Here is an 18,784-nt window from a genome sequence, read left to right as displayed (position 1 = left end):
TCTCCCCCTCCCTCCCTCGCTCGCTCGCTGTGGGACCGTGAGAAAGTTCCCTGGGAGCTACCTGAAAGACTGGCTTGTCTTGATTTGTTTTTCTCAAACGCGATAGCATCTAACTGGAGAGGACTCTGGGACAGGGGGAGTGGAGGGCCAGATGCCTATGGCCTCCTCCGAAGGGATGAGTCCAGTGTTGCTCCAGTTCCAGGAGGAATCAGATAGGGACTCTCCCACTGCCCACCCAGGATAGCTTCTGGCCGCTTCCTTTCCCTCTGTAGCCCACGAGCAGGGAGCCTGGGCCGCAGAGAGGGAACTGTCACTCTAGACAGCATACCTGAGCAGGGTGCCCCAGGGACACGTCCAGCCGGTCACAGCCAGCTTTGCTACAGCTGGGGAGACAACAGAAAAGGAGAGTGTCCCCCCACCCCCACTCCCCCACCCCCGACCCATACTTTCTCTCGGGCAGGGGATACCACTCAAAGACAGAGGCAAGAAACATAGGTCACCTTTGTCTCTTGATTCTGAGGGCAGCTCCCCTGTGCACAGGTGGGCATTGCATACCCCTCTGAGGGCAGGAAAGGTTTGGAAAAGCAAGCCAATACCTTCTCAAGGGAGGTGACACATGTCACCAACAAAAGTGCTTGCTCCCTCAGTGTGGGTCACTGCCCCACCCCCACCCCGGGAACCTCAGGACAAATCCAGGATTGACTCCTCCTCCCAATGCTGACGGTTGGAAAGCAGTAGAAACTAGCCGGTCTCGCGCAAGGCACCACACCCAGCACATACCCTAGTGAGAGTGCCACACATGAATCACCCTGCCGGGTCTGTGGCCTGCTTTGGAGATACCCCGTAGGGACCCCTCCAGGACCCAGCCAGCACTAGACTGGGTGACCTTTTATCACCACGCACTTGGCACCAGAAAAGGATGTTAGAATGCTGGCTGGCCCTGCCCCACTCCTCCCACCCACATCCTTTGGGGAGTTTTCTTCTCACCACTTGAGAACAGTATCTCCCCAGGGAGGCTAGTCCGATTTATCTGTTAGTCCTCAGCTATCTGCCTAGGCTGCATCCGGGGTTTGGGTGCCAGGGGTACCACAGACTGCCATGTGTGCCTCCTCACCCCCTCACCCCCTGTCTGTCCCATGACTGAGGCTGGAACTGGATGGGAGGCATCCAGGACCACCCATCATCCAACCTCTCCGTGTCCTGGCGAAAGCCAGTTGACATCAGGTCAGCCCGGAATCACAGCCAGCCTGTGTACATCAGAGTAGACAGAAGATCTTCAGTACTGGGTTTTTGGAAGGAGATGGTCAGGTCTTTTCTTCTTTGGAGGCAGAAGAAGAAAGTATCTAACTGGATACTCTCGGTGGACTTGACGCTGCAGCCTATTAAGCAACCGAGCATGTCAACCATGTATACCTCCCAGACACTGGTAGTCTCTTGCCCAGTGGCCGGCCACACCCTGCCCCTCCGCTCCTGTTCAGAGCTGCCCTGCCTGGGCCAGTTGCTGCTGGTCCACTGGATCTTCTGAAACAGAATGACTCACTCTGGGAATGTTTGGGTTTGGAGTTATGGCTGACTAGAGATCATCTAGTCCAGCCCCTTATTCACAAAGAGAATGCTGCGAGCCGGACACGGGCGGGTTTCCCCGGGATCACACGCGCTAATCAGAAGCCAAGCCAAGGGTACAGCTCACTTTGGTTCCGCCCTCATTTCCTCCCCAAATCGCCCAGGGGATCTGGTGATGGACCGGGTATAGGCAGGTGAGCCGTCGCGGTGTGCTCCTGAATCCACTATTGTTCTCCTGCCAGATTGGAGTCTATAGAGTTGAAGGTCCATCTCCCAGGAGAGGGTGGTAAGAGATATTGTGGCCCATTTGTGTACGGGTTTCACGGTCTGCAAAGGCCTTTCTTTTCCGGCACCTGGCACCTAGCCAGAGCAAGGAGCATCAGCCCATTTTTCTGATGGTCACCACGGTAGCAAACATAGCAGGATGGCCTCAAATGTCTGTGGGAACTCAGGTCAGACAGGTTTCAAGTCCATTGCCACATACAGCCTGGCCCAGGCAGGGTTGGCTGCAAGGTGGAAATAGACCAGGGGTGGAAACAAGTTCTCAGAAAGCATCTTTAAAAGGAAGTTGCTTGGCTAATGATGACGAAGTCACTACTTCCCTTTCTCTCTTGAGACCAAGACTGTGGGTAGACTTCCCATTTGGGACCTGATAGGGGCCTTAACAGGAACCCATAAGTTGTCGGTTCAAATCCACCAGCCCCTCCTAGGGAAAAAGATGCCACAGCCTGATTCTGTCAAGAAGCCCTAGGGGCAGTTTCATACTGTCATTACAAGGTCACTGAGTCAGAACCAAGCCTATACAGCAGAGGGCTTGGCTATGGGCCTTAGCAGGCAGTTGTGGGGCCAAGGGCCAGCAGTGTTCCAGTCTGGCAGAAAAGGAGCCAGCAGTGGGGTGGTCAGGTGAGCACCACTTTGCTAGCCCTCACCCCTGCTGGACACTCTTACAGCCCAGGCGGAGCCAACTGCCCTCTCTCAGCAGCGCCTCAGATGCCCACAGCCAAACCAACAATCAGTCTGTTTTTCCAACACCCCCGTAGCCCAAACTCCTAGCTCTATTTCAGTTGCTTCTGTATTTCCTTCCGACCTTCCTACCCACCCACCCCCCACGCCACCCCCCAAAATTTAGAAGACAAACATCTTACGGATGTCAGCGTGACAAAAAACGACAGCTATTTCAAGGTGACTTGGGCTAACGAAGGTGGGGCCAGAAAGGTGTCTTTCCGGTCCATGGCTCCCCACCTCCACACACCCCAACCCTAGTCCGGCACCTAGAGGGCTTCCTCAAAATGGACATGCCTGGCGCTTGGTGTAGTTCCTGTGCTACTCCCCTTTGCTCCCCGACTTTCACCCCATGCCCTCACTCACTGATGGAAAAAGCAGGCAGTTTCCCCCTGCGTTCCCCACAAGAGGCACGCCCTGTCCCTCACAGAGGCTACCTGGCAGCACAACGGAGCCCCTGTTCTGTGAATTCAGAGCTCTGCGTGTTGATCCAGCCCTGCCTGCAACCCACTTTGAAACCGTGGGCTCCAGACCCCAGGGCCGTCATCTATAAAACCAGATGTTTGGAACAAACATCTCCAAAAGGTTCCATCAAGCTCAGCCTGTGCTGCCAGCCAATCCACCCCACCCCAACACACACACACATACACACACCACCCACAACAATAGGCCTTGCCCACACCACCCAAAATAGGAGTCAGGAAATGGAAGTGTGTGGCAGACACCAAGACTTCTCTGAACTTGGCTTCAAGTCATTCCCCTCTTGACCTTGATCTCTGGAGTCTTCATTCTTGTCCCTCATCCCTCACAGTTCCCTCCATGAACCCTGAGGAGAGGTGGTCTCTGCCTGGGGGCGCTCTGTTTCCTTGCCCATGACCCTTACTTAGCTAAGGCATGTGGTTGTACGGTCTAGTGGTTGGAGCTTTGCCTCTGGAATCAATTTCCCATCATCAGATGGGGTCTTCTCAACAGGGTTGCTGAGAGGGTTAAATGAAAAAATACAGCCAATGCAATAAGCAGAGAGGCCGAGGACTCGATGCACAATAAATGCCCAACTACTCTTCTATATTAGTTGTAATTAGATTGAGGCAGGCAGGGAGGATGGGAGCAACTCCCTGAGAGGTGTGCACACGTCCACCACAGACTCTACACCAGGCACAGGTTCTGAGTCTGCAACATGCCCCCTGCTTCATTGCTCGTTCAGTGTCTGTTCGTTCGTTCTCTCTTTGTTCTTCCTTCCTTCCGTCGTTCTCTTTCTTTCTATTCCCCCGCACCCGTGCCAACCTCAGACATGGCCGCCCCGTCTCTGCACGTCCTGCGGCAGGTTGTGTTGCTACACGGTTGACTTTAGAGCTGTCTCACTTCCCAAAAGCAAACTGCTGGGCAGGACACGGGCCAGGTGAGGTGGCGATGGCAAAGCCCCTGCCACCTAACTGGCTGCCTGGCCCAGGTGTTGTCTGACTTCCATGCTGGGGCTGAGCGAGGCGTTCGGGCTTTCCTAAAATGGCTTCCCCCCTTTGGCACCCAGACAGCTGGTGCGGGCTGTGACGCTGGCCATGTGTGCACCCTGGCAGGTACGGGGAGAGGTGAGGCCAGTCTGACCTGCTAAGGAAAACAGGGCTCCTCCGAGCTCAGAGTCTTGGCGGCATGCGCCTACTTTTTCCACAATGGTTGTCAACACAAAGATCCGACTCCTGATTGTTGAGGGAATGGGGGTGCATGTGTACACACACACACACACACACACACACACACACACACACACACGCACGCACGTTCTTTTCAGAGTGCCCGACAGCACCGTTCTAGACCCTGCTCTTTGGTGCCCCAAGAAGCAGCTCTGGTTGAGCCCCAGGCTGCGTTCTCAGATCAGCAGCCTAACGGAGAGGCCACCTCACCCTGAGCGCCCTCTGAAAGGAGTCTCTTGTGGGTTCAGCCCCCTACCCAACCCCACCACAAGTCTCACACCTTCCTTCAAGTGGAGTCTTGGCCAGACATCTGCCTGCCCCTCTTAAACACCCAGCCCGGTGCCCTGTGTGTCTGCTTGCCTTCCTTTCACCTCAATGTAGAAGGAGCCGTGGCTTCGGGAACTGGCCCCAGGGTTTGGAACTTCATAACGTCTTAGGGTCACAAGGGCACTGTTCCTTCCAGAGGACACCCCACTTCCCAGTGCGCCTCATCCGCCTGGGCGGGCTGGAGGGGCCGAGGTCCCTGAGCTACCTTGGCTTCAGACAGCACGTTGTAGGCGGGCCTGTGTTGAGCTGGGGGAAGGGAGGTGGCGAAGGTTGTGAGACCTGCCCGGTGTTCCTCCCTCCCCACGGGTTGAAGGCAATGGGTCTTTCTTTGGACATACCACAGGCCTTTCCTACCGAGATTTGCAGAAATAGGCCCTGAATTGCCTCTTACATACAGATGAACAATGACTTCATGGTGTCAGGGTGTGAAAGTCCGGGTAAGAGCCGGGCAGGCCCATGCCTTCCATGTTGCTCACGCTCCGTGGCCATCGGTCCATCTGCTCCGTGAAGTTGTCAGGCTGTGGCCTTCCAGAGACAGATCACCAACTCTTCAGGGGACGCCTTTGGGTGGGTTCAAACTACCAACCTTTCGGCTCCAGGCCTGAACTGTTTGCAACACCCCAGGACTCCTGCCCTCCACCCCCTTTGCAGCTGGAGGAATCGGGGGACCAAGGAGCTCATCAGTGACAGGTTTCGAATCTGCATCTGGAAGGCCGGTTTTGGTCTGTGGAAACAGACATGCCGGCCCAGGGACATCCTCATTTTCCATCAAGTGATGGCGCGCAGCTGCGGAAAACAGCATCCTGCCCCCAGATGACACGATTTTCTAATAATCACATCCATCCAGTAGTTTCTTTTCCACCTTAAAAAAAATCAAAAACTGAGTTGGGGAGAGTTTTTAAGTACCGTACCCCGTCCTCAAAGATGAAGGGACTTAACCTTCAGAGAGAACTGCCCCCCAAATCGGTGGGACCTACCTACCTCCCCAAAAATATAATATCCACTTTTTTGCCTTTTTTCCCCTGGAAGAATAGGGAACCTCACTTGATGAACCATGCGCCACCCCAACATTGTTTTTTCCCTTCGGTTTCCAGGCAGCTCCTCACTCCCTGGGGACCACGTGGTGGAATCACATCACGGGGGAGCCTGGAGAAGGGCGGCAGGCAGAGATCCCCGAGTCCCTGTGAGGATGGAGGGCAGCCCAGCTAGCTGCGCTCTGATGCTGTGCTGAATCATTGCCCGAGGAGTGGCTTTGGACTTTGCTTCATTTAGTGGGTTTTGTTCTGTACTTCTCTCCTGCGTGAGGAATCCAACTTTATGGGCTTTCCAGCCAAGTTTTGCCTGTGGGGTTAGATTTCTCTCACAGCTCAGGCGATTGTCCTTGTTCAGAAACACCTGGTTTCGGGCGCTCTCTTTTCCTCCTCCCACCAAAATGGAACCAAGCATGGCGGGACCTTCCCTGGCCTTGCCCCTGAGACCAGAAGATGGGAGAATGGTCTCCTGAGGAGGCTCCCTAGCTCCAGGCTCGGCGCTCCTGTGGAGCAGCAGAGCTAAGTAGCAGGGAATGCAGAAGCTTTTGCCCTTGGAGAGGGAGCCCTGGTCATCTCTCGATTGAAGAGGTTTGGGGACTTGGAGGAGCGTCAGAAATCTAGATTAAAGACGTAGTCTTGCTGAACCTCCCGACAAGTCTGTGCAGAGGAGCTGAAATGGCAGCTCCTGCTGGTGCCGTTCGGAAAGTAACCCCTCGATGCTTACAGGCCATAGGCCCGAGACCTCTCCGAATCCCCAGCTTCCCACTGAAGTTCAATGCCTCAAAGAGGAAGGAGGCCCTCTGTCTGAGCTGTGTTAATACCCAACTACAGAAACCCCCAATCATTGCTCAGGGAAGTAGACGTCAAGAAATCAAATCTCTTCCAAGTGTTGAAGGGCACAAATGGCACTTTGAAGACTACGAGTGCCTGGCCCAAGCCAGGGTACTTCCGGTCACTTGCACGTGCACGTGAAGGTAGGACATTGAATCAGGAAGACTGGCAGAAGAACCAGTGCATTCGAATTACAGTGCCGGCCATGAAGATTGAACGTACCACGGACTGCCAAGAAAAGTAGCGTGTGTCTTGGGAGAAGGACAGCTAGACTGCTCTTTAGAAGCAAGGATGGGAGACTTCATCTCACATCCTTTGGACGTGTTGTCAGAAGAGACTGGTCCCTGGCAAAGGACCTCCTGGTTGGTAAAACAGATGGGCAGCCCTCCCACCTGAAAGCCCTCCACGCGGTGGCGGCAACGGTGGGCTCCGACACAACACCCGCGCCGCGAGCCTGGTGCAGGGCTGAGTGGGGATGGGGTCTGTGGTGCAGAAGGTCGCTATGCATGAGAACCAACTTGAGGGCACGGAACAACACAGGAAAGAGGGAAACAGAACAAACACCCGCAACACCCGGTGATCGCGAGCGAAGATCCTTGGCTTGGAGTTAAAACAGAACCCTTTGTAGCATTTGATAGTTTTCTTTGACTTTTAAGTCTACATCGATTTGAGTCCTGGAGACAAGATAATAGCCCAATAAACGATAGAATGACGTTCAACTGTTCAGTGAGATTTGGGGGCACAGACCTAAGGGATGAGCTTCTTGTTTTTTTTCACGTCAACAGGAAGTTGATGTTTCTTAAAGGTTTCATCGAAAGTACCTTTAAGCTCCCTGTAAGGAATTCCAAGGCCCCACACTCAGACCCGGGACCCCACCTGTGAGGCGTCCTGTCTAGGAGTAGGGAGCCCCCCTCAACTCCCTCACCCACTGCCACTCTTCAAGAGGAATGGACTCACTAAGAAGTCTCTCCTCCCTGTGCTCCCCCAGGGTGCTGGGAACGCCTCTCTGGTGACGTGGGGCAGTTAAAAACTTCCCTCCACCAGCCTGGCTAGATCTTTCCACGCCCAACATTCTTCCACTCCTCTCAAAAGATAACCCTGGCTCCTTTACAACCCCAAATAACTCATTGAAATCAAACTGGGCATCTCTTCCAGTGCTGGGGAGGGGCGTTGACTCCTTCCTTATAATGGGACGCTGCCCTCGTTCTAAAGTCCCAGGATGGGCTGGGGGTGTCTGGGAGGGGCTTGCATCGAGATAAAGCCCAGAAGCCTGCAGTGATGTACTCCCCAGGGCCCCAGAGCCATTTGCTGGCAGGATGGTGCTTTGGGGGAAAGGGAGAAGCCCAGGCCCCCACCCAGTGCATCAGCAGCTTCCTCAGAAAGAAGCCAGGTCCAGGTGGTTAGAGGTGCCACCGGCTGCCTTCGTGTTGCAGAGGTAGGGTCTCTTCCTTTGCAGATGCCGCCTGGGACTTTCAGGGTAGTAGGAACCCCTTCTGCAGTGGGATGAGCTATTATTGGTACAGGGTAGGTGGGTGGGGGAGCGGGGGTTCCCTGGTATGATTCTCTCCTTCCATGCGGGAGACCCAGTTGGATTTCTAGCCAGTGGACTTCACGCACAGCCACCACCAACCCCCTATCTGTCAGTGGGGGCTGGTGTGTAGCTATGATGCTGAAAACAGCATTCAGTAAAGCTTACAGACTAACATGGTCTAGGAAGAAAGGCCTGGTGATCTACTTCTGAAAATCAATGAAGGAAAACCCAGTGGATCCATCACCAATTGTGGAGATGCCACAGGACGGGGCAGCATTTCCCTCTATCTTGCATGGCATCTCCTTGAGTCCCACCGACCAGCTCCTCACTGCTAACAACCACCGTGTTGCTAGGCCACCCACGGAGAAAGCTCTGGCTCTAGGCTCAAAGGAAGACTGAACCATGGAAAAAGCTGAATGGTTGAGATTGGGGGCTTTGCTGCCAGAAGGCTCTGGGTTCAAGTTCTTGACTCTGCACTCATGTGCTCTATGCTCTCAGACAAGTTCCTCCCGGGCCTGGGTTTCCTGGTCCTGAAGATGCCAGCAACATTGCCTACCTCCTGGGTCACTTGTGCAAATGGAGTGAGAGCATTCAGGCGACGTCTGTCGGGCGAAATATAGGTTAGATGGTTAATATCAGTAAGCCAGTTGCCAACCAGCCAACTCCTGCCATGTGTCAGAATAGAGCTGGGCCCCAGAGGGTTTTCAAAGCTGGTTTTTCCAAAAGTTGGCGCCAAATAGATTCTTCTTCAGAGGCTCGTATGCATAAACTCAAACGTGTCCCTGTGTGGTGAGCAGTCGAGAGCACTGACCATTTTCACCACCTGGGGACTCCTGTACAGGAGCCCTGGTGGGGTCATGGTTACGAGTTGCACTGCAAGCCACATGGTCATCAGTTCAAAACCACCAGCATCTCCTCAGCAGAAATACAGGGCTTTCTACTCCCATAAACAGTTACAGTCTTGAAACCCACAGGGGAGTCGCGGTGAGTCAGCATTGAGTCGATGGCAGTGAGTTTTTGAGTTTATTTTGTTTTGTTTAAGGGACCTTTGAGTGCTTGGCACCTAATAATAATTAAGAGATCAGAAATGAAGGTCGGGACCATGGCACAGGGATAACAGGACACCACCATTTGGAGACCTGGCCTCCCCTGCCCTTGCTGGCTTGGTGCTCTGCTTATCCCGTGATGGAGAGGAGAGCCATTCAGCTGAGCAGGGCCGTATGCTTCTGCTTACCCTGCCAATCTAGGCATCACATGGCATTGTTTGAAAGCTTTGTGAAAGAAGGGGTCTCCAACCACTCGGGGCACGCAGACGGGCGAGGGGAACCGGCTTCCTGGAGGGGGCTGGCACAAACTGATGGGCAGGTTCAAGTGTGTGTGGGAGAGAGAAGTGGCTAGACATCTCAGTGATACATGCACAATGGAAAGCAAATGTGTGCTGTTTGGGTGTTTCAAGCAAAACATCCCCAAACAGGCTCCCATCTCAGATGACGTTGGTTAAGAGCAGAATGCCTGTTTTCAGCAGAAAGAGGATTTAGGGGTTGGCCGGTGTGTGCTGCACGTCTGGCAAGCAGGCAGTGGAAACTTGGAATGGCATTTCTTGTTTAGAAAGACATTACCCTGGAGGGGCTTGGAGTAGGAGGCCCTACTTCCTCCTTCCTTGGTCCCAGCACACCCTGTGAGCTGAACCTTTGCTCCGCCAAGACACTGGTTTTGAAATGATGCTGACTTTGTCCATAGAAGAAAGGATTTCTCAACTCTTAAACTTGCTCAAACCAGGTAGCCTCGCAATTTCCAAAGAACAGGGCTGAGAAAAAGCTCACGGGCACGTTGGAGGTGTAATGGTGATCGTAGCAGCCTTCCAAACTGGTGGGTCATTGCCCGGTGCCACACCCAGAGAGGAGAAGCGGCACCCCTCCTTTCCCCCAGGGATGAGCCGGCAGCTGGATCTCGGCAAGATATAGGTGTGAATGTGACTGGGGGACATGCTGATAGCCCTTGGGTTGAATCCCAGGGTCAGTCCATACCAGCTCTGTGACCATGGGCAAGTGACTTGACCTCTCTGAGCTGTCACCTGGAATGATAATATCTACTACCTCACAGGTGGGAGGCAGCCCCACCACCATCAGAACCAAACTCAGTTCCCTAAGGAGGGCAACAAACAGGGGAGGCTCTCCCAGGACACACGGAGGGCTTGCAAAGCATTACAGTACAGCCCTCACCTCACTCCTGGCGCATAGCAGCCCTCCAGGACAAACTAAAACCGCCCCTGTGGGTCTCTGCAACTGTGACTCTTTACAGGAAGAGAAAGCCTCATTTTTCTCCAGTGGGGAGCAATGGTGGGTTTTGAACGGCTCACCTCGCAGGTAGCAGCCCATTAAGTAACTCCTCATTACAGGCCTCGCCTCACAACATCCCTCTTCTCCCTGGGAGCCCAGTTGTGCACTGTTTCTATCCCTACAAAGCATCGTTCCCTGATCACAGGACACCTTGAACCAGCCTGAAGCCAGGCTCGAACATTGAAACACTGCCCCAAAGAGCAGGGCGTGACCAGGTGATGGGCTGTGGCTGCCTTGAGGCCCCTCACACTGGGGTTATACCCACAAGGTGCACTCGAACCTCCAGGAAGGAGACCATACCAAACCCACCAGCAGTGCAGCTGTATCCAAGTAACTATGAGACAGTAAGGCACTTTTTAAAACCGTCTTCACGCTGATTTCACTTGTTTGAATGTTGAGTTACACGCGTGGTTGGGTAGGAACTACATAATCTTCTCAGTGGTTGAGACACTTAAGTGGCTACAAGAGGCAGTCTTCTCCCTTAGCCCAAGACCACTGGCAAGGCTCAGGTCCTGCCCCCCCCACCCCACCCCCACCCCACGGACCTAGTTTCTCATGAGTGGTTGTGCTTTTTAGACTCTGTTTGTTTTGAATATCCATCCTTAGCCTTCCCCTGGTGCTATAAAAGAGCAAGAAAAAAGCCATCGCAGGGGGTGATTTGTGACACCACGTCAGTGTGGGGTTGAAGTCTCTGTGGTGGTTGCCTGCACGTGGCCCTGATCCACCACGCGCAGCAGGGCCGTGGCGGGGAGGGAAGGAGCTGCTGGGGAGAATGCAGAGTCCTGTATGGGGGCAGCCAACGAGGGGCTCTCTGTAAGGCCTCACGTGTCTGCACGGATCTGCAGGTGAGGAATAACGAAGTCGTAAAGATGTGCTGGCTCATAGCGCGCAGGCGATAGCGGCTATCGTGTTGTCGTGGTTACTGGTAAGAACCCAAACAGCCGCTGCCTCGCAGAGCCATCACAGAGCCACCCTGCATAGGGTTCCTGAGACTCTACATCCGTTACAGGTGCACAGAGTCTCATCTCTCCCAAGGGGCAGGGGGGGGAACCACCGACCTTGCAGTTCAACCCAAGGCCTAACCCACAATGCCACCGAGGCTTTGTGATGCCTAGCCCACCGCTTAAGTTTGTCCTCTTAAGTTGAGGTTGTCCTCAAGTTTGACGGTCACTGACACCTCCCTATTGCTCCCATGTGTCAGGCCACGTCACGCAGCATTGCTCCGAGCGACCATTCGACCTCTCTCTCCAAGTCTCCTTCCTTCCAGAACATGAATTGGGAGGCCTGTGTCTCCCTCCGCCCACCTACAAAGTGCTCTTTCAGAGACTCCCCCATTTGGGGGAGGTGGGGGCGGAATGGGGCATCCTGCTGGCCATGTCCCATAAGGATGTCTAGCTGGTAGGGGCTCACCTGAGCAGCCCGACTTGGAGCTGAATTTCTCCAAGGGGATCCGAAGGAAGGAGGACTCCACTTGGCTCAGGCCAAGACCGCCCCCTCCATGCCCTCCTCGTGTCCCAAAAAGAGCATCAGTTCTGCTTCCCTACAACTTTCCTGACGGCTGGGATCCCCCAACACCAGGTCCCACGGGGACAGAGCCAGCCACCAGACTTCTACTCCTCGAGGGCACTGCAGGGAAGTTAGAGAGAGTCCTGGAGCACCAGTGAGCTGATCCCTGGGGGCCCTGAGACCACCACCTCTCTAGGGTCTCTGCAGCAGGGTCTACTCTCCTTGGGCCCCAGGAGAGGGGAGGGAGGGAGAGGAGAGAGAGCACATCCACCATGCCCTGACCCCTCCCCCCAGACGTTCTTAGAGGTTCCCGTTCTCCCCAACTCACCCCCTCGGGCAGCCAGGGAATAAGAGTACGTTGGAAAAGAGGACCTCTGATTACCAACCCCCGGTTCCGAGTGAACCCAGGTTTCTGCCTCTGACAGGGTCTTGTAGGGTACCTGCTCCTTCTCAACAGGAAGGGCTATGACGGAGGGTGACATGAGATGATTCCTGTGTCTGGTGGCCCTCGGTGGGTCTCCTTCCAGAGCTAATCGATGCTAGAATGATTCTGTTGCTGCTCTTTGTTTCATTGGGGCCCCAATTTGTGGAAGAGGAGTTCTTGAACAGAATTGCCTCAAGTCGGTGTAAACCTAAGGTCAGCTAGCTCACCATTCAGGTAGCAGGCTCTGCATGTATGTATGCTTTACCCCATCCCACCCCCCAGAATTTTTCTTTTTCATAGAATATTTTTTCATAGGTTGGTTTGGGAAGAGAACCCACTCCCTCGTACGTGTTAACAGCCCGAGCTAGAGAGAAAAGCAGGCTGCAGGAACCAGGCAGGGAGTTTTCACCGACCCCGGACCCTGCTCCAGAGGCTGGGTGAGGCTTGGCCACTGAGTCAGTATGGCGCCTGTGGGAGGAGGGGCAGAAGCCAGGGCAGAAGCATGGGTGCTGAATGCACATTTGGGAGTCCAACGCAGGTCCCAGCTTGCACCCTTTACGATGACTCTGCGGGCCCAGTGGGCTTAGAGTAGGGGAGTGGCTCAGTCAGTTATCTCCTCCAAACTCCTGCTTCCTTCAAGCGCCTCTCTCTGTATCCTCTCCTGAACTGTCACCAGGCAGCAGGCTCAAAGCGGTCCCCAGGCCCACTCCCAATGGCTGCACTGACCGGCAGTCCGGGCATTTGGCCCTGCCCTCTACAGCTCTGACTGTAAAATGTCAGGCCCGGTAAGCTTTGCCCTCGGCTGGGAGGCTGGGAGGCTGGGAGCTCACCCTGGCACGGACAAAGCACCTTCCACTCAGAGAAGGCATATGCGCTAATCTCCAGCTACTGCTCAGCACTGCCCGTTAGAAAGCTGTTTTCCTGGACCAGAACCCCAAGGGTGGAATTTTCCACATTGGACCTGGTGGGTCTGTTTTTAAACAAAGCCCAGAACAGGGTTTCCCCAAACTTGTGTGGGCATCAGAATCCCCAGGATGCTGAGCCCCAGAGCTTCTAATGTCATGTAAATGGGCCCTTGAGTCTAAGCCACCCCTCCAGGATGGAGCTGCAAATTTGCATGTCTGATAGGTGCCTTTACTATTGCGACTGCAACACCCCCTCTACCTTGGGGACCACACTTGAGAGAACCGTTGCCCTGGAGAACCGTGCCGTGCGCAGCCTTCAAGGAGATGGCCTTCTGAGAAGTTTGGTTCTGCCCCAGGAGTGGACTGTCTGGAGAGGAGACTTGCTCCCTGGACTGCGTCTGCCCAGCCAGTCCCCAGGACCAGCACACTCGCTGGGGGGTGACTTTTGTTCTCCTGGGCTATGGTTTCTAGAGCTTTCCCATCGGTCTCTAATAGTACTGCTGCTCACCCGTGGCCCTGTTGGCATGGCTCAATTCCACCATGAATTCCTCGTTTACTCCCGCTCCATAAGGAGAGCGAGGCCCGGCGGGTTTGGCTGCGGGTTGGCGTAGAGACACAAGCTGGGGTGGGGCTTGTGTCAGAGGACCTCCACAGACCAGGAGTCCTGCCCAGTGGCTTTGCGCCCCCCAGAGACAACAAACACTCCAGCTTTGGTTTGTAACTGGGGACGAGGGTGCAGGGAGAGGAGTGGAAGACGAGGCTGTGGAGACTGGGATCCTGTTTGTTCTTGCTGCAGATGCCAGGCTCTGCCTCCTGGCTTGGGTGAATCAGCCCATGACTGCCTTGGCATTCACTGGCAGCCAGGGGTTGCCATGGAGATGGGTGAGGCCCAGAGCCCACAGGTCTGGGTGGCCTGACTTGTTTTTAAATGTCGAAGCCTGTAGTTTGAACATAGAGGCCCTTATCCCCACCCCTAAAGCTTATAGCATGACTGAGGTTTGGGGGCCTGGAAAAAGCTGGTCAGGGGAATTCAGTCAGATACTGACTTTGACTTCCTGGGTGCCAGGGGGCAGCTCTTCCTACTGACATATTACTCCACCTAGTCCAGGAGTTCTTGGGGGTCACACACTTGGGAGCCTCTTACTGATCTCTCTAATCTCACTCACTGCCATGGAGTTGATTCTGACTCAGGGCAAGCTTGGAGGACAGGGTAGAACGGCCCCTGTGGGTCTCCGAGACTGTTAACTATTCACGGAGGGAGAAAGCCTCCTTTTGACTCCATGGAGCGGCTAGTGGTTTCGAACTGCTAGCCTTAAGGTTCGCAGCCCTACTTGGAACCCTCTTCGCTACCTGGTTTGCTAAAGGCTGGTGGTTCAAAGCCACCCAGAAGTACCTTGGGAAGGCAAGCCTGGTCATTTGGTTCCCAACGGGCACTGCCAAGACAGCCCCTTGGGGCACAGGTCTACGCTGCACACAGGTCTGGCATGTACGTCTGACTGGAGCAGGGAAGTGGTCCAGGTCAAAGTCTCCTTTCCTGTGCTTCCCAGGAAAAGCCCTCCCTCTGTTATCTGCTGTTTCAAGAGCTCCTTCCCAATAGTTAATTGGCTCACGGAAACCATCCCAGTCTAAAGGAATGTCAGACGTTTGAAGTCCAACCTGGCCCATCCCATCTGATCTCGGTGGAGCTCGGGGAGGCAGTTACAGGGCGTGAGGAGGGTCACAGTGTCCACCTCCCTCTACCACAGGCTACTCAGAAACCAGAGAACGCAGCCCCGGTTGTCTGAAATGAGCTGCTTCCATCTGCCAAGCCCCGGGCAGAGCAGCGGAGGACACTCGCACAGTGACACCCAAAGAAGGCCCGTGAATCGGCCTGTGTCCTTCTCCGGGCATCTTCTTATTGTCCCTCCGTGCCCTCTTCTCCTGCACGCCAGGCCCGAGCGATAGCATCTCTCCGTTGTCAGCGCGTTTCCCAGGCTTCCTTTCATGTAATCCTCACCTTCACCGTAGGGCAAAGGCAGGCCAGGTATCCGTTTGCTTTTTGTTATGTTTTGTTTCCCTTTACACGAGAAGATCCTGGTTCAGAGAAGTAAGGGCGCGCACAGCTCAGCAATGGCAGCCCCGGAGCTAGAGCAGCGTCCTCCCCGGTTTGCTCCAGAGCAGTCATTTCCAAGTGAGGTAGGAACAAGAGGGAGCTTCAGGAGGTGGTGGCTGCAAGCGCTCGGTGGGACCAGCATCTGCCCGGTGACAAGCCAGGCCCTGGGCTGTGCCACGCCGTGGACAGAGCCAGGACCGAACTCCTGGTTCCCAATGCCACCTGCTGCTGCCACCCTCTGATCCGCGGAGTGACCAGAGTCAACAGCCCTGGCTCTTCTGAGGGGGAAAGGGGGGCAGTAGGAAGAGAGAGAGAGAAATTCTGCTCCTCCTTCCGCACTGCCCACCAGAATGGCAAATTCAACCGCTTCACATCTAAGGCCAAAGAAAAACCAAAAATAAATAAATATAATACTAATAAAAAGAAAAACCGTCTGTGGGGAGTAGGCTCTCTTATCGAGTAATGTGTACGCTGTCCTTTCAAAGCATGGTGACCAGACAGGTCCAATTACAAGACCACCCAGTGTGTTGCCTGTGGAAAGGGAGATTGTCCCAAAGGCAAGCAACAAACCTGGTTCTTTGTACTGGAGGGGTGAGAGGCAGTGACACATACACATGCACACAACACACATATACACACCACACACATACATACACACACCACACACATATATACACATGCACATGCATACACCATACACGTACATACATGCACATCAACCATGCACATACATACACATACCCACACCACACACATACATGCACACAAACACACACCACACACATACACACACCACACATATATATACACATACACATACATATACATATACCATGCACATATACATACACACATACACATACCCACACCACACATATACATACACACATACACACACCACACACATATACACACCACACACATATATACACATACATATACATATACCATACACATATATTCATACACATATACCATGCACATATACATACACATATACCATGCACATATACATACACACATATACACATACATACACACACACCACACACATATATACACATGCACATACATACATACACATAAACCATGCACATATACATTCACATACATATACACACATACATACACATACCCACACCACACATATACATACACACACAAGCACAAAGATATATACACATACATAAACATAGACCATACACACAAATACAAACCCACACACATGCACGCATACACAGAGTGAAACCTTTCGGCCAGTTGCTTCTCTTGTGGATTGTGCGCATCTTTCTACCCACGCACTTCAAGCGTATCTGTCAGTAGCCCTGCCAGGCATAAGCACCGCCTGCCTTCTAACTGAAACTGGTTTTGCAGCCTTGGCCGAGGGGAGCCAGGGGCCCCAAGCTCCGTGACACTTTTGTTTTTAATCCTCGTTTGGAATTGGAAGTGCCTCCTTTCGCTCCGGCGTGTGTCTGGGGTAGGATTTCTGAGCCAGCCCCTGTAGGCGTCCGTTTGGTCGGAGTCACAGACAGCCTGGGCGGGTGTGGCTGTCTGTCGTGGCCGAGCTTGCAGGAGTGGGTGAATGTGGACAGAGAGAAGAGGAAATGGGAACCATGTTTCTTCCCGGCTGGAGTTTGGGACGACAGTGCTGGGTGTTCCTGTCTCCGGATGTTCTGCTATCAGTCCCAGGGGACTCGGCTACCTGTGCAGACATCAGAAGTCAGACTAAGACAGCAGTTCTCAACCTGTGGGTCCCAACCCCTTTGGGGGTCAAACGACCCTTTCACAGAGACCACCCGATTCATAACAGTAGCAAAATGACAGTGATGAAGTAGCAAGGAAAATAATTGTATGGTTGGGGGGTCACCACCACATGAGGAACTGGATTGAAGGGTCTCGGCATGAGGAAGGTTGAGAACACCTGGTCTGATAGAGACTGGTGGAACACCCCAGAGACTATACCTCTTCAGCAACCTTCAAACCTGGAACTAACCCCACCTCCGGGGATCCCCTTTCAGCCAAAGAATCGTTGAGCTTACAAAGTGGACAGTAACCCCGTGAGGACCGCAGTCCTCAGACAAGCGCCGTAGGAGAGCCAAAGGGCAGCATTCACCCTAGAAACAGCGTTCCGAAGACAGAGGGGGCCCAGGGCAGACGTGGGAAGAGTGGCGTCACCGCGTCACCGCGCACGACGTGCACAAGCTGCTGGATGTGAATCGGATGTGCTCTGTAAACTTTTGCTGAAACCACAATAAAATGTGCCCAAGGAAGTTTCCAGGGTGAGGAGGTGCTGGTAGAGTTGCACGAAAGATCAAGGAGAGACGTGCATAGAAGTTCCGGAAGCTTTCACTTCCGGAACCGTCTCTTCTTCCACGTTTATGTGTTTCGTGGTTGAGAATGCATACAGGAAGCAGTGCAAACACCACTGGGACACGGGAGGTGCCGTTTCTCAGCAGCAAGTTCTTGCTTCTGGTTGTGCGACGGTTCTCCGCCTCCTTGTCTGAGTTGCTCCTCCCCCATTCACGTCCACTTCCTGCCAGGGAAGGCCCCTGTCTAACCTTTGGAACGGTTGCCCTCAAAGTGATCCCTACAGTTAGTTTTACACCGAGCACGATGCTCAAGGTAGACATTCCTCACGAGTTAGGCTCTCACGTGTTCTTCCAGGCTCCATGGCTCCAGAAAGCCTGGAGTCCGTGAGGATTGACAAGTGCGTCCTGGGTTCTTTCTCTTGATCACGATTCTTTTATGGAATATTTGGTCAAAATGTTCCGTCATGATGGCTGGACACTGACTGACTAGCCCTCTTCTGGTCTCACGACAAAGAATCCACCAATATTCCGTATCCTCTCCCTGTTCCGGACTCTCCTTCCTCTGGTGCTCTGGATGAATAGATACCACCTGTTGTGTCTTGGATGACCACCTGCAAATTATTAAGACACCACCACCACCACCACCACCACCCCAGCGCACTAGATCACAGACAAGGTTGATCAGAAGCACCAAACACATTGTCACAGCCAATTAACTGAGAGTCCTTGAAACAGTGACCCCCAGGCCCCAAAACCAAAAGACCACATCCCGTGAGGTGTAGATCAGCATACTCAGCAGCCATTCTTGTTTTGTTTTGCGATGTTTGTTATCAATATATCACACAAGTTTTGCAAAGTCAACTATGTACAGGTGTATACATGATTGACAGCAAGTTCAGCAATTAGCCATGCAACACCACCTTTAATCCATGACCTTCCAGTCACCATTCACCCCACACTCACACCTTTTATCTCCCTTCTCTGTTAGCCATTAATAAACTTTGATCTCCATCCATTTGCTTTTTCTTGGCTTTTTTTATAGAAGTAAGGTCACACAATCTTTTTCCTTTTAAAACGGACTCATTTCACTCAGCATCACCATGCAGTCTTCCAGCTCCACCCACACTGTGGGGTTTTGCTTGTTTGCTTTTGCTCCTACTGGCTGAATAGTGTCCCCTTTACATAGGTAGCATGCTTTATTTATCCGGTCACCCGTAGGTGGTTCCCACCTGTGCG

General features: G+C 53.4%; 1 protein-coding gene across 1 annotated transcript in view; it reads left to right on the top strand.

Moving 5' to 3' along the window:
• CD9 (CD9 molecule) overlaps positions 1-18,784 on the top strand; it is a 43,616-nt gene that overhangs the window by 954 nt on the left and 23,878 nt on the right. The gene's annotated exons all lie outside the window — the stretch shown is intronic.

The sequence above is a fragment of the Echinops telfairi genome, unplaced genomic scaffold, assembly GCF_000313985.2.
Source record: "Echinops telfairi isolate 266 unplaced genomic scaffold, ASM31398v2 ScPeMD7_7356;HRSCAF=8355, whole genome shotgun sequence".
NCBI classification, from domain to species: domain Eukaryota; kingdom Metazoa; phylum Chordata; class Mammalia; order Afrosoricida; family Tenrecidae; genus Echinops; species Echinops telfairi.
Note: the sequence above shows the minus strand (reverse complement) of the source record. Positions and strands in the feature narration are given on the sequence as shown.